We start from the raw sequence: 14,506 nt of genomic DNA on the forward strand, positions 1-14,506 counted from the left end.
CAAACATTATCGCCAATGGTCAAACATTTTTTTTTTCATACGTTCTTTTATTAAATTAAAACTGGTTCATTAAGCGCATTTCGTTATTTTTAAATGATATTATGTTAAGTGATATTATTTTTAGAAGTGATTAATACTATATAGGATTTTATATTTGAAAAACAAAAATTAGTTTCATATTTCTATTATTTTAGTCACAAGATAGCAGCACTATACGATCAATTAATATTAATATCACGACAAGTTTATCACAAAATAACTGTAACTGTAATTAAAGTCAGTAAGTTTACACTCCGAATAAAACTAATGAAGTTTATTTTTGACGTATTTTGAAATCAAGTTTATATTTGACAAAATTGTTTTGTTGCATGATACGGTATTTTAAGATTTTTGACTAAAGTGTATTTAGTAATCTCTATAGTAATAAATGTATTTATCTATTTCAATATCAACAAATTTTGCTCTGTATTAATGGATTGAAATTAAGTTTGTATTTAGCCCAATCAAAGTTCTGGTTTTAATTTGTAAATGTGATTTTAAAGTTTATATACCAGCAGTAATGTATATATAAATTTTGTTTGTTAATTATTGCAGATATTCAATATTATTTGTTATTTATAAGCAGTTTCTTGTTTAGATATATTGTAAGCAGTTTCCTGTTTACGAATATTGTATACTTTGAAAAAGTGCGACTTAAAAAGTTCAGTTTTGCTAAAAAAAGATTTATTTTTGAGTCATAATTTTTTTTAAAAATTAGTTCTTTTTCAGTGTTCAATTTCTTCCTATTTGTAAAACATTGTTAGAAGTTTCAAGAACGTTTTTAATGTTGATGGTGATGAAATCAAGGTAATTATTTTATTTTAGACTTATTCTTTTTAATTTAATATTTTTGTCTCAAATAAATGTTAATAATTCTTATATAATTCTTTTTAACTTATTTTTGATTTATTTAAATCCTGTTTTAAGATTATTATTTATAATTTTTCTTTGTAAGTAGGATAATTTTTTCTCTAGAATGGTTGTCACTTAGAATCCAAAAATACTAAATATCATATATATTTTTACAGTTGAATCTGAATATAATGACTTCTGTTTTCCAAACAAAAATGGTTCTTAAAATGTTGGTCGCTATATTGTGAAGACACAAACCTACTTATAATTCAGATGTACTGAGCTTATCTTGGGAAAAAACATGGCATACATTGAAAATAATTATAAAGCTGAAAGAATGATTGACATTAACACAATTTTTTTTTTTATCAATGAAGTGCAAGTACTAGTAAAATATATTAAATGTTAAAAATGCATAATTTTTTTTTCAAATGAAATTCTTTAATATTATGCACAATTTTTAGAAAGTCTTTCAGTGCTTTTTCTAGATTTTAAAATTTTCTCTCCCTAAAGAATTGTCCTTGTTCTCATATCTTAAAAATTACATTATTATTTATTATGAACAATACCTAGTATTAAATCTACAAAAAGGTATGCTTGTAACAGGTTAAATACTACTAGCCTTCTGCTTTTGCAACAATTTCTTTTTTTGTATGCTTAAGTGAGCAATATATACAATGTGAGCAATGTGTATTTGTTATGTTAAAGTGAACAATGTATACTCGAAATCGAGATATACATCGAGATTTTTAATTTTTGGTGTCAATATAGAAAAGTGAAAAACAAACTTAATTTCACTTTGTTTTCCCTTGCAATCTTAAGCTGAAATGTTTATGTTGCAAACTTATTGGCAGTCACCAACTAAGTTGTCCTAATTCCTAAAAGAAAAATACTTTGGAACTTCTGCTGCATTCTTCAAAATAATGCATCATAATTTTTGATGATCACTCTCTATCATGCCACCTATGTTCCATCATAAACATTCATACGTTCTTTAACATTCAGTTTTATCAGTGAAGTAATTGTACTTCAGCTTCCTCGCATCTTGCAAAAACTTTTTGTTGTTAATTAGCGTGATTGATATTTAATACTAGTTGAAATGTAGTGTGGAATAGGGTATAGTACTAATGAAAAACAATAACATTTAGCATTAAATATGTGTATTTGCATATTATGACTTGTTTTTTTTCTTCATAATTCAATCTTGTATTGTATATGTGGCAAGCTCTTAAAACTTATTAATAAATTGTGTTTATGCTTGATGAATATATTATGATCTAAAATAATAGAAAGCTAAATATATTTTTATTTATTTTTTATTCCTAAATATGAGATGTTAAAATTATATCAAGTTAAACTATTTAAAGGATTAATTCTTATTATAAAAATCATTTTGAGTTCTATAAAAATTATTTTAAGTTTGGTGACTACAAAATAATTTAAGTTTATTAGTTCTCTAAATATTAGAATTATTATAGGAACTATCATAGATATTTTTATAGAATAAGGACATCCTGAAATGATAAGTTTATTAAATTTTTGAACTAAAATTTTAGTTTATCAGTTACGATAATGTTGAAAAAAAAATGCTTCTTTATAGCAGACTATAAATTATAACTTTTCAGATAGGTGTTTAGTTTTGTAAATTATAACTTCGTAGTTGTTTTTTTTCTTCTTGCTCTATTTTTCTCTTAAAAGAATATTCTGCGCTAAAGTTGTTGTCTTGATTTTATCTAGTCTTTTTTTTTTTTGGTATTATTTTCTTCTGATTTTCTATTTGAACCATTACGAGGTCTGTTTTTCGCATTATGTTTATCATATATTGATTTATAAATTTACCTAACTTTTGTACAAAGTGAAACATTTATGTATTAATATGTTGTCAGTGGTCTGGTCTTATGACTTCATAGTAAAATTTTTTTATCTCAATTTCTAATGAATACATATACCTTTTTGTTGTGGCCCTGATTTTTGAAATCTTCATACATAATTTTTTTTTTCTCTCTTTTAACTCATATGTACATATGATAATTTTGGAAAATTTTGATTTTTAAATTGCACATGCAAAGTGAAATAAGTAAAATAATTTTTTCCACAATCTAATTTTATAAAAATAAATGACAAAAGATTGATAAGCTAATTCCTTGTTTTACTACTGTAGATTTTTAAATGTTCCAACGATTCTTTTTAAAAAAAGAAAAGTTTTTATCATTTGATTCTTTTTTTTTTTTTTTTTTTTTATAAAATTCCAAAATTCCTGTTTATTTCAGCTTTTTGGTTATTTTCTGGGTATAAATGCAGCTGTAATAAAGTTATAATATTTAATATTGTAATTTATAATTATGATTTTAATTAATCATTATTGGCTCATATTGAAAATCTTACAAGTTGGTCAGTTTTTAAAAGTGAGAAGATTTGTTTCACTTGGTTATGTGAAAAGAGTTAGAATTTAGGAGATACCTTACCTCCCCATCCATTTTACAAATGCGGAACGGTCAATGTTTGATAATTTTTCTGCGACCTAATGATTGAGAGGCAGATGTTGATTTAATAATTAATGGTTTTGATTTAATTATTTTAATGTAATTGTATTTAAACATCTCTTCTAAACAAAATACAATAACATTTGTGGTATTAGGGATTTGTGGTATTAGGATTGTGGTTCATAGAAAGTCTCACAAACCTGAGAGAAATACACCACAGTAAATAAAATGAAAATAATTTAATGCTCCCTGGGCAGCCCGGTACCATTTGATTTATGGACTGGTCCATGTCCCGGGTGTTGGGGACCACTGCCTTACATCATATCAATTGTCCAATAGCTTGTTACTTGCTGATAAAACATATATCATCTAATAATACTTATTACCTATAATATGAAAATAATATATATTACTATCAGTTATAAATAACAAACTCTTATATATTTGTAAATAAATAATCATGAGTTAAAAGTATTTGCCAGGTTATTCCCATGGTTACCTGGTAAACCCCCCCCCCTAATTACACATAAGCAATTTAACAAATACGGATAAGCTATCACTAAATGATCTTGCTTTATTTTTAGCTGAGCAATCAGTGGTCATTTGCTTAACTGCTGCTTTCAACCTATATGAATAAGAGACCTAATTCAATATAATCTTTGAATGTTTTTGTGAATTAATAGATAATTATGTAATTATCATATTGTGTAAGAAACTCATCATTTTTCTCCAAATCTAGCTTTACAATTATAACTTAAACATACATTATACCAAAAACCATATAATTATATTTTTTAAAACCATATAATTATATTTATGTAATTATATTTTTTAAATAAGTTTTTAAAAAAATTTAGGGTGTCCCACTGTGTACATTTAGAAACCTTGTTTATAAAAGCGTACCTATTAATGGCCACAAATTATTATTTAATAGAAGAAAAAATAAAAAACCTTCTTTAATGTTACAAATTATCTTAGACAAAAGTGGAGCACAAAAGTATTAAATCTGTTTAATTGCTGGAGAAAAAAAACTTGGATGTTTTTTTTTATTAAATAAGCTCTGATAAATTCCTCTTTGTTTCCTTCAGGTGTTAAACAAGTTAATTGCTAAGCATTAATTGCCAGAGAATTTTAGTTTTTACCTGACTTAAATATTAATTTGCAACCTATAATGTGTAAATTTTTCTTAACTTCATATTTGCCAAGCATTTTAAAAATATGTAATATTAAGGGTAGCTGTTGCAAACCTGCTATAAGTACTTTACTTTATCTAAAATGTCCTTTTTTTCTTCTTTCAGTTGAATTTAGTGGACATCTAAATTTACAAAGTGGTGCTTGCATGTTCTTTGAATCTACTAAAAGTGAGAAATGCCTTTTCTTTTTTTCCTCAGAAATGAACAGCTTAGTGGAAGAACTGCGGCTAAGTGACATTTTTTAAAAAAAAGAGAAATTTTTCAGGGAAAGTTCTTATTTGAGCTTTATTTAAATGTATAACGTTCATTTATAATGCTAAATCTATTCATTCCGAAGATACTTTAGAGGAAGAACCTTTCTATTCGAAATTTTTTGAGTATTCAACTGATGAAGGAGCTGGCTTGGTATCTTGGCGACAAATAGTCAATAAACCCTAGAAAATCTCTGGTTAGGCACCGAATGCTAAAGCACAGGGGAAAAGAAATTGGTTAAAAGGAAAAACTTGAAGCAGCAGATTCCATTTATTCGGGAGGAATTCATGTTTATTTAGGAATTAATAATTGCAGAGATGATTGTGCTCCGCAAAAAATCCAGATTTTTGGATTTTTCGCAAACCGTGATACGGAAGTTTCCATAATAAATGTTATTAGAGATAAAAGTAAACTTATAAATAATTATTCGTTAAAATTATGCTGCATTTAATTGATTTAGAATTTCATGTTTTGAAAATATCAGTGATTCAAATTTATAAAGACATATATTTTTTACTCACGAAATTTTCAGGATTTTTGAGTTGGGCTGACAATTACTCCTGTAATTGAAAAAGACATAAAAAAAACCCCTTAAACAGCTTCATCCTACAGTTTTTTATTTCTGGTTTGTCTGGTATTGGACTGATTGTCAAGACACGGTTCCCAGCATCACTGGTTGCAGTCAGCAAGCGGGTGGGTGACCACTTTGATTAGCCTGTGTATGGACCGAGGATGTGCGATATTGTTACTCGTTAACCTAGCGCTCGACTTCGTGCACATTTTCCCCAGTTCACGGAAGCTACCAAAGCAGGGGGGCCATCCCCTCTGCAGAGGATCAAAATTGTTATATGGCATGTCTTCGAATCATCCTCAGGGATGTTTCCCAGGCTATTGCCAATAGCCCATTGTGCTGCTCTAGTTACTCAAATTTACTAAAGTTTTGCTTAACCGGTTCTTCCACTAAGCTTATCAAATATAACTTAACATTTATAACTTTTTTTATGTGTTAAAATTTGTACATTAACCTGCATGTAGAGCTCAGCTTATTCATTAAATATTTTTGCTATTAATGTGAATATTTTTAACTTACATTATTATGTGGCAAATTGGTGCACAGAAAAAGAAATATTCCGAATTCGCTTCTTTGTGAGTATGAGTAAAGTTATATAAGAAAACATTCTTTTTTCAAGTGTAAAGCATGAAGAAAAATTAGATTTGTTGGGAGTATTTACGTATCATGATCTGTTTGCCAACTGCAACTGCCAAAGTGTTGAATGGAATTTAAACTCACCAATTTTTTTATAAATTTTGTAAAATAATTAAAAAATATGCGATTTAAGAAAACAGCGTAGATTTTAGCTTAGTGGGAGAACACTCAAGAGAAAAAAAAACATGCAGCCCCAGAAATATAAATTTATTTGAGGAGGATCCTGACATGTAGGCATGTTTACAAATGATTAAATGAAAAGGAAGGTACATTCTACACATCTAGTCCCGTGGCATAACCCAGACTCTACCTCCAAAGTATCTTACTAGTTATAATCATTTACCAGCTACTGAGCATCTTGTATAATTTATCCTACAAGCAGGTGAAGAGTTGAGTAGTAACTGGTTTCTCCTGTGAGAAAAACATTGTCTTACGAGCGTGGTTCATTACAACTCCCGATGAGCAACCAACATCGATTTTTTCTGACGCCATCCTGTGAATTAATCTATGATAAATATAGAGCGTAGATTTTTATCAGTCATATTTTCAACGCATTGTTTCTCAACCACCGATCCGAAAATTCTTATTTATGGGCCCACAGAAAGGATCTATATTAGGTAGATCTTTTTGTAAAAAGGAATGAATTACCAAGCTTTCTAACTTGTCAGACATATTTTCACTTATGAATGAACTTCGGCCAGAATAATATAGTTTTCAACTTATGCAAGCAGATCGATGCTTTCAAGTTAAAGTTATGGTGCAAATGTGTAGAAGTGTAAAACCTGGAAATTTTTTTTCTTCTTACGATTTTATAAATAATTACATTTATATGAAATTTTGTAGTATACTTCTTGGAGCACTTAAATGAATTTGCTTTGGCTTTTGATCAATATTATTGTCTAAAAGAGGATGTATGTGTAGTGTTCATTCTGGACCTTAAAAAGGGCAGGGTGCCAGAAACTGAAAAGGGCACCTATCACAAATATTTGCATGACTTTTAAGACGTTCAAAATATTTAATTTTATCGTTAAAAAATCTTTTTTAAGAGAATTAGTTTAAATAAAAAATAATTCCTTAGTTAAATTCACTCATTCTATAAATAAATTTTAAAATGAGTGTAATTCTTGAAATTTTGGATGCCATAATAATAACTTATTAAAAATATCAGGATTTAAAAAAAAAAATCAATCTAAATTGAGGATGTCAAATAGTAACTCTGTAAATGTAAAAACTCGCTTGTTGTAATAACATTGTATAAAAATTATTCGATTAATTATTATAAAAAGCAAGTGGAAGCTATATGGATTTAATTATGGATACCTGATAAAGTGATAAATAACTTCCGAAAAATCTGTCATAAAACACAGACTAGTAGAATTGTCACGAATCGAACGCATCAAATAGTGATAACTGAAATTTGAATACCAAACATTCTATTAGAAATATAGATATTTAGAAAACTACAAAAAAGGGCCGTGAAAGTGATTAATAACTTCTGAAAAAGCAATCAGCAAAGACTGTGATAGAATTGTCATGAGTCACACTCGTTAAGAAGTGATAACGCAACTTCGAAATTTGCTCATCAAAATAACATGTGTTAAAACAATGTGTGTTAAAACAAAGGCTGAAAAAATAATAATCAAACAATGTGAAATTGCGATGGAATTGTTACGAGTCGAACAATTCAAGGAAGTGATAGATTAAGTGTGAAATGTGCATGTCGTAATAATATGCTAAAGATATCAGAATTTGAAAGATCACAGGGAAACGGTTGAAAAAACGATTTATAATTGCCAAAACATTATTACTACCCAAAAGAAAGGATAAAAAACCACCTTAATTTACCAAAAATCGGCCTGACCATATCCCTCCCTTTGATATGGCGGGCCGCATAATCAGCTTCATAGGTCAAAGGGGAAGCCATGCAGCCTGATCTGCAAATCCCGCCTCGGATGAACTCTGAATCTTATTACCACAAAAGTACTTAGTTTACAGATAGTTACAAAAGTATAGATCAATGCTATCTATTCATATTAAAATCTGAAGATAGTGCTTATTTGTGTTAAACAACATTTTATGTTAAAGTAAAATATTGAAATATTGAAAATTGTGTGTAGCTGTAACTAGTCTGACACCCAGAAATGATTTTTTAGTCGGCAATAAATAACTGAAATCATATTAAATTTTTTAATGCTTGTTATTTGCTTTTTATTTATTTCTTATTTACTTCTATACCAACATCCATTAATGACTACTTTATTGTGGAACGGAGAGTGGTCATTCTCGAGAGCTTTCACTGTACTATATTACTTTTTTGAAAATTGTTGATAAAGTTTCCACATGATTATTTTTGATGCAAATACATTGATTTGTTTAATAATCTCATCTAATTAATAAATTCTGTTAGCTTCATGTGTTTTGATCTATGTGCAACAAAAAATGACCAAAAGTTTAAAAGTAATTATAACATCAAAACTTTTTAAGTATTGTTTTTCTTTTTACCTCTAAATGACACGTTTCTTTACAGTTATTTGGACAGTTTCTAATAATTTAAATTTTTTAATTGCTGTTAGGAGACATTTTCTTTTCCCCTGAGTTACTTAGTCAAGTTGTCAATTATGCCTCCACTTAATGCCATTTTTGTAATATTTTCTGGAGGAAACCTCGGGAAAAGTCGAAAAAAATATTGTTTTTTTGAAATTGTGTACTATGTTTTGTAAATATAACTAATTTTTATCACATTTTTGGAAGAAAATGAAAGTTTGTGAAATCTTGTAGTTAGTTTAATGAATGTAAAATTTTAAATTTGAATTAAAATAAAAACACTTGACAAAATTAAATTTCAACAGATTTGTTTGTGCTATTATTCATTTTGTTAATTTAATTTAGAACTTTTGCATCCAAGTTGTCAATATTTTAAGCGTGTCAAATCTGCTTATTCATTCACTGTTATTTCCTTTTTTATGGCTTAATATTTTATTATGTAGAGCATAAAACAGTTTAGATATAATTTTGTTATTTCAATGTATGTTTATGTATCAGGGCTCTAAGATAATAATAGTCTCCATTCATAGAGGTTTTCGTGACTCTCCTCTCCATGTAATGCAATTGTGGGTTAGTCCCATCAAAAAATTTTCCACGACGGCAAATGTCTCCCAATACTTGATCCGGGAGTTCCCTTTTCTGGATTGTGTTCAAATTTTCAAGGCTATGGTGTTGAACATTAGTAGTTGTAAACCCAAGAATTGGGTCGACTGTTGAACGGTGGTTATAAAATAAAATATGTTCTACTTACATGTTTATGTGTAAATATCAGAATAAAATACTGAGCATAACTATTTCATTTTTCTACCTTCTAAAAATACAATGAATTGATTGATAATGAAGTTACTGAAATGATTTTTTGTAAAATGCGAAGAATAATATGTTACACAATTAGTTTTAACTTATAAACACTAATTTGCTTTAAAGTTAAAGAATGGAATTTCTAGACGCATAGTATATATTCATCAAATGAAATGCCCTCATCTTTTTGTAGCTTAGCGCATGGTATGTTCATTTGAATTTTTAATACTGTATGAAATCTTCAAATGCCATACAATGTATAAAAATTATTACTCTTAATTCTTACTATGCTTTTTGCTTTTGAAATGAAGAAAAACATTTTTTTCCTAAGTATTATGAAACATATTTATTTTAATGCTATCTATAATATCAAGTAGAGTGGTTTGTATTAGAGTTACTTAAAACTCCAACAGTGCAATTTTTGTCTTAGCATTTTAAAATCTCTTATCTTGATTCTTTTTCGCACAATTTAAAAATCCAACATCACGTTTTTCTCTTTCACCTTTTTAAAATTTTATATCGTGATCGGCATTCGCAGTATCTAAAGATCATGCAACCCAATTTGTATTCATGCGATTTACAGATTCAGCATTGCAATTTTTATTTTTTCATTTTTAAAATACGATATGAATTTTATTCTTGCGTTTTTAGAATCCAATGTAGGAATTAATATTCTAAAATGTTTAAGGCTTCTTTCTTAGTTTCAAAATTTTTTTTCTTTTCAAAAATTATTCTTTGTATCTTTCATACATTTTTATCGGCAATAACTAGAAGGTTACTTGTATACTAAATTATGACAAAACACAGCAACTTCACACATTTTATCTATAGCCCTGAAATTATATAGAACTCTACGATCTCCCATAAACTCCTCTTGTGAGGAAATATTTTTATAAGTTAAAATTTTAAGTAATATTTTTATAAATAAAAGCTTTATATATACAGTCAAACCCCGCTATAGTGAACACGGTTTATAGTGAACTCCCGGATATAGTGAACGAAATGTTCGGTCCCGTGCCTTGCTATACACGGATAATGTTATTTTTTGTGGATATAGTGAACCAAAAAAGTGAGGAAGTTGGATATAATGAACTTTCTTCTGTCTTCGATTGATTTTTAAAAATTTTTTTAAAAAATAATTTTGAAATTTCTACTTCAAATTAAATACATATACCGATTTTCAAAACCATCTATAGAGGGCAATGTAGCGATAAGCATTTTTTCTTGTTTGCTTCCTTTATCTCACTTTTCCATCCCTAAACAAACCAAGCAGATGTTTCCAACTCTGGCAGATGATGCACCTTTAAGGTGTCAGTGGGATCAATATGCATTTTCTGTCAGAGGGAATGAGTAATTATTCATTATTGGTCAAAGGGTTGGACGCTAATCTGTGTTGATAAGGCCCCTCATTTCAACTCCTTTTTGCTGTCAGTTCAATTAAAAAAATTCTGCAAACAAGTGTCTCAAATTTAACTATGACTAACAGTAAACGCAAAACGTTCTCCATTGATGATAAAATAGGCATAATCCGAAAAATTGAAAATGGATGCAATCAGGCTGATATTTGCAGGGAATATAAACTATCCAAATCTGCAGTTTGTAACATATGGAAAAACAGGCAATTAATAATTTCTGCTGATGAAAAAAATTTAGATGGCGGAAGGAAGTTGAGAAAAGCAGATCACAAGGATGTTGAACAAGCATTACTGAAGCATTATACCAATCGAAGAAGCCGCAATCTTCCAGTATCTGGACAAATGTCGATGAATTTTCTAAGCGATTTTATGAGACTACTTTTATGTGCTCGAATGGCAGGTTAAACAGGTTTAAAAAGCGGAATAACAGAAATTCAGGAAAAATTGTCTGAGGGTTGGGAAGTGTTTCCGTACCTGATGTTGAAGATTGCTCATCAGCTAAAGGTTACTGATTTTTTTTTGTACGCAAGACGAAGAGTAATGAAAAATAACACATTTTTTGCTACTACATAATATTTTCCAGTCATTTATTTGAATTATGTGTAATAAAAGGGAGGAGTTTGGGAACCATTAGTTAAATTGTCTACGTAACGGATATAGTGAACTTCCGGTTATAGTGAACCGAAACTTCGGTCCCTTGAAGGTTCACTATAGAGGGGTTTGACTGTATATATATATATATATATATATATACACACACACACACACAGAGTATACTCTCAAAATCTCAAAGGTGAAGGGACCCTAAAAGAATTTCGAGATAGCGAGTTTTTGTGATAAGAAGTGCAGAACTAAATGTGTTCTAAAAAGTAGAAAAACCTAAAATATAGCTGAAATATTACTCCAAAAAGTTGAGTCATGAAACATAAGAATAACTACTAATTAATATGTATGTAATGACAGTTGAATATAAGTGTAAATACAGCAATGATAATTTTATTTTTAAAAGTAAGACAGAAATAATTATGCATTAAATAGGAAAGAATTGGTTTACAATAAACTTAAATTGTGATTTTTCTGAAAAAATTCATTTTCTGTTTCGTAAAAAAAATTCGGCATAACAAGGTTTTCGAGCTGTTGAAGTTCATGATATCGAGAAAATACTGTATGTATTAAAATTGTAAGTTTTTTTATTATTAAAGTTTTAAGATCAAAAGGTTTCAAAGACTCAGAAAGTATCAGTGTTCTCTCTAAGCGTTTTTTGAAGGGTGGTTCGCCTTGCTTGCTCTTTTTGTACAAATAAGCATTGATCCCTTAAAAGTATTGCCTTTTTATCCATATTTCATTTCTAAAAAAATGTATTCACGGTTTAAATAATGGTTATTCACTAGTGAGATTATCTGTGTTTATAGGTTTAATTCTGATTACTATTATAAATATTTACTTTGTTAGGATTGTTCTCAACAACAATACTGCAGCAAATGGAGAAGACTTCATGTTAATGGATGACAAATGCAGACCACATCGTGCTAACTTGGTGAATGATTTCATTTTTGAGGAAGAAATTATATGAATGGATTTGGCCAGTGTGTTCTCCGGACATTAACCCTATCGAGCATGTTTAAGACATTCTAGGTAGACTAATTGCTACACGCTTACCTACACCGCAAACTCTCCAAGAACTAGAAAGAGCTCTTCTGGAGGAGTGGGACAGAATACCCCAGCACACCTTATTAATAACCTCATTGACTCAATGCCTCAAAGATGTTCAATGTTGCTGTCCGTCTGAGGAAACCATAAAATGATTTTCTCTTAAGGAAACACCTTTTTTTATTTGTTTTCTCATGTGCTCAAATTGTGTTTGTTTCTTTTTGTACCCAAAAGCTCAATAAAACGTATTTATTTTTCTGCCAAGCAAATGTCATTATTATCTCATATAGCCTACTATGTCTGTCGATAATGTATCAATCATTCAAACAATTCTCCAGGTGCACGATCAACCGACAAACTCAATTTTCTTTAATTGTTTTGGGCGGTTTATTTCAATGTGAAGCAATGTAATAAAAAGCAACATTTACTTCTAACAAAAAAGTTAAATATTTGGTAATTATTTATAACTTGTTTTGTTGCAATGTAACAATTCTTTGGGAGGTTTAGATTGTTAAACTATTATTTTTATTTCTTAAGGACAGTTAAATTGTTACATAAAAAATTTAATTTACTCCATTAAAAGATCCCAAATTGTTTTTTTTTAAAATCTAGTTTAGTAGAATGACATTTAAACTTGAACTTTATTATTAAATTATTTTAATCAGTTAACATTGCAATTTAATATATTGTTTTGTTTTATGAATTTTATTTAACTTTTGTTTACTTTGAAATTAGGTAATGTTTTTCGCCACATTGTTTAATATAGTATAAAGATAATTCCTTATAACAGGTTTGACCAGAAATAATTTTATAAAAAGTAAATATAACGCTTTTGTTGTAAGATAATAAGTTCAAAATGATTAAGTTACATGCCGTTTCATAAAATTTAATTCAATGTTTTTTTTTTTTTTTTTTTATAAAATGTTTGCATAATAAGGTGATATTACTGGATTACTTTATAATTAATGCCCCCTTTTTTTTCGTTATGGAATGATCAACCTTCTTTATCGGAATTATGAGACCTGGAGAAATTGCATTGGCAATTGTGAACATATTGACCAACGAAAGACTATTAATTATTTTGAGAATATTTAATGATTGAAGTTGCGTTAATTATTAAGGAGTGAATGAAGAAAACTGTTTTCCTCTTACCGTTTTAATAAAAAGGGTTTTACATCAGATAGTTGAATTTACAGCTTTGGAATGACATCTAGTTTAACTCTTAATTTGATTTTAATCTATGCATAAACTGAAAATTAATAGGCTAAAATATAGTTTTCGTTGATGAAAAAACGAAAAATCATGAAAATAATTGATGAGCATTGAGTAAACGAACATTGAAACACTTCTACATTGTTGAAGTTGGTTATTTTTTTGATGTGATAATACTAATGCATTTTTTAATAATTGTATACCCTTTTCTTAATTAATTTTTTTATATTGTAATTAGAATTTTTTTTAAAATTCTGTTTTTCTTCGCAAGCATTTTATTTACATAATTTCATAAAAATAACGAAAATATTGGACAATTTGTTTGATAAAAATTTTATTAAAGGTTTCGAAAATCATAACACATTAAAAGAAGTCTCAACTTTCGGAACCCTTGTGGTTTATCCGTGGAACCCTAAGGTTCATCGCAGCACCATTTGGGAATATTGAGCAGCGCCTTTGCAGTGAGGATAAAACTTTATTAGACAAGGTCTGCTTTAATTTACCAAATTTTTTCTCTTTGTCTAATGGTGACTTCTCATCCTATAAATACTTCTCGATTGCTAAAGATGTTGTTACAAGTTTTAAAGATAAATTTTTATAATCTCATTACCAGACTTAAAATGTTTTTGAAACCGCCTCAGACTTAGTGAAGGGAGGAGTTCTTACCGTAGACAAACTATATGTGTAGCTTGGACTAGAATTACTGCGATACTGTTAACAAACGGGCATGCTGCCTACAAGATAGTTACAGGGATGAGATTCTTCCGCGGATTCGCGGGTTTCCGCTTTTTCTCAGATTTTTCCATTTTTTCCGCTAATTTCCGCTGAAATTGTTATTTGCACAAGTTAAAATATTTT

The 14,506-nt window shown here is 28.7% G+C and overlaps 1 long non-coding RNA gene across 2 annotated transcripts; it reads left to right on the plus strand.

Annotated features, from left to right (window-relative positions):
* Window positions 1–257: 257 nt before the first annotated feature.
* On the plus strand, window positions 258–12,705 carry LOC122270891 (uncharacterized). 2 transcript variants are annotated; one of them, XR_015429448.1, is made up of 4 exons: window positions 258–376; window positions 769–846; window positions 4,673–4,735; window positions 12,239–12,705. It is a non-coding gene; the product is annotated as an uncharacterized LOC122270891 (long non-coding RNA). The 2 variants fall into 2 exon arrangements; XR_015429447.1 differs by lacking the exon at window positions 4,673–4,735 and having other exon boundaries at window positions 262–376.
* The last annotated feature ends 1,801 nt before the right edge of the window (window positions 12,706–14,506 follow it).

This window comes from Parasteatoda tepidariorum, chromosome 9 (assembly GCF_982258835.1).
Source record: "Parasteatoda tepidariorum strain Cologne lab strain chromosome 9, Ptep-v5.0, whole genome shotgun sequence".
Lineage (NCBI taxonomy): Eukaryota > Metazoa > Arthropoda > Arachnida > Araneae > Theridiidae > Parasteatoda > Parasteatoda tepidariorum.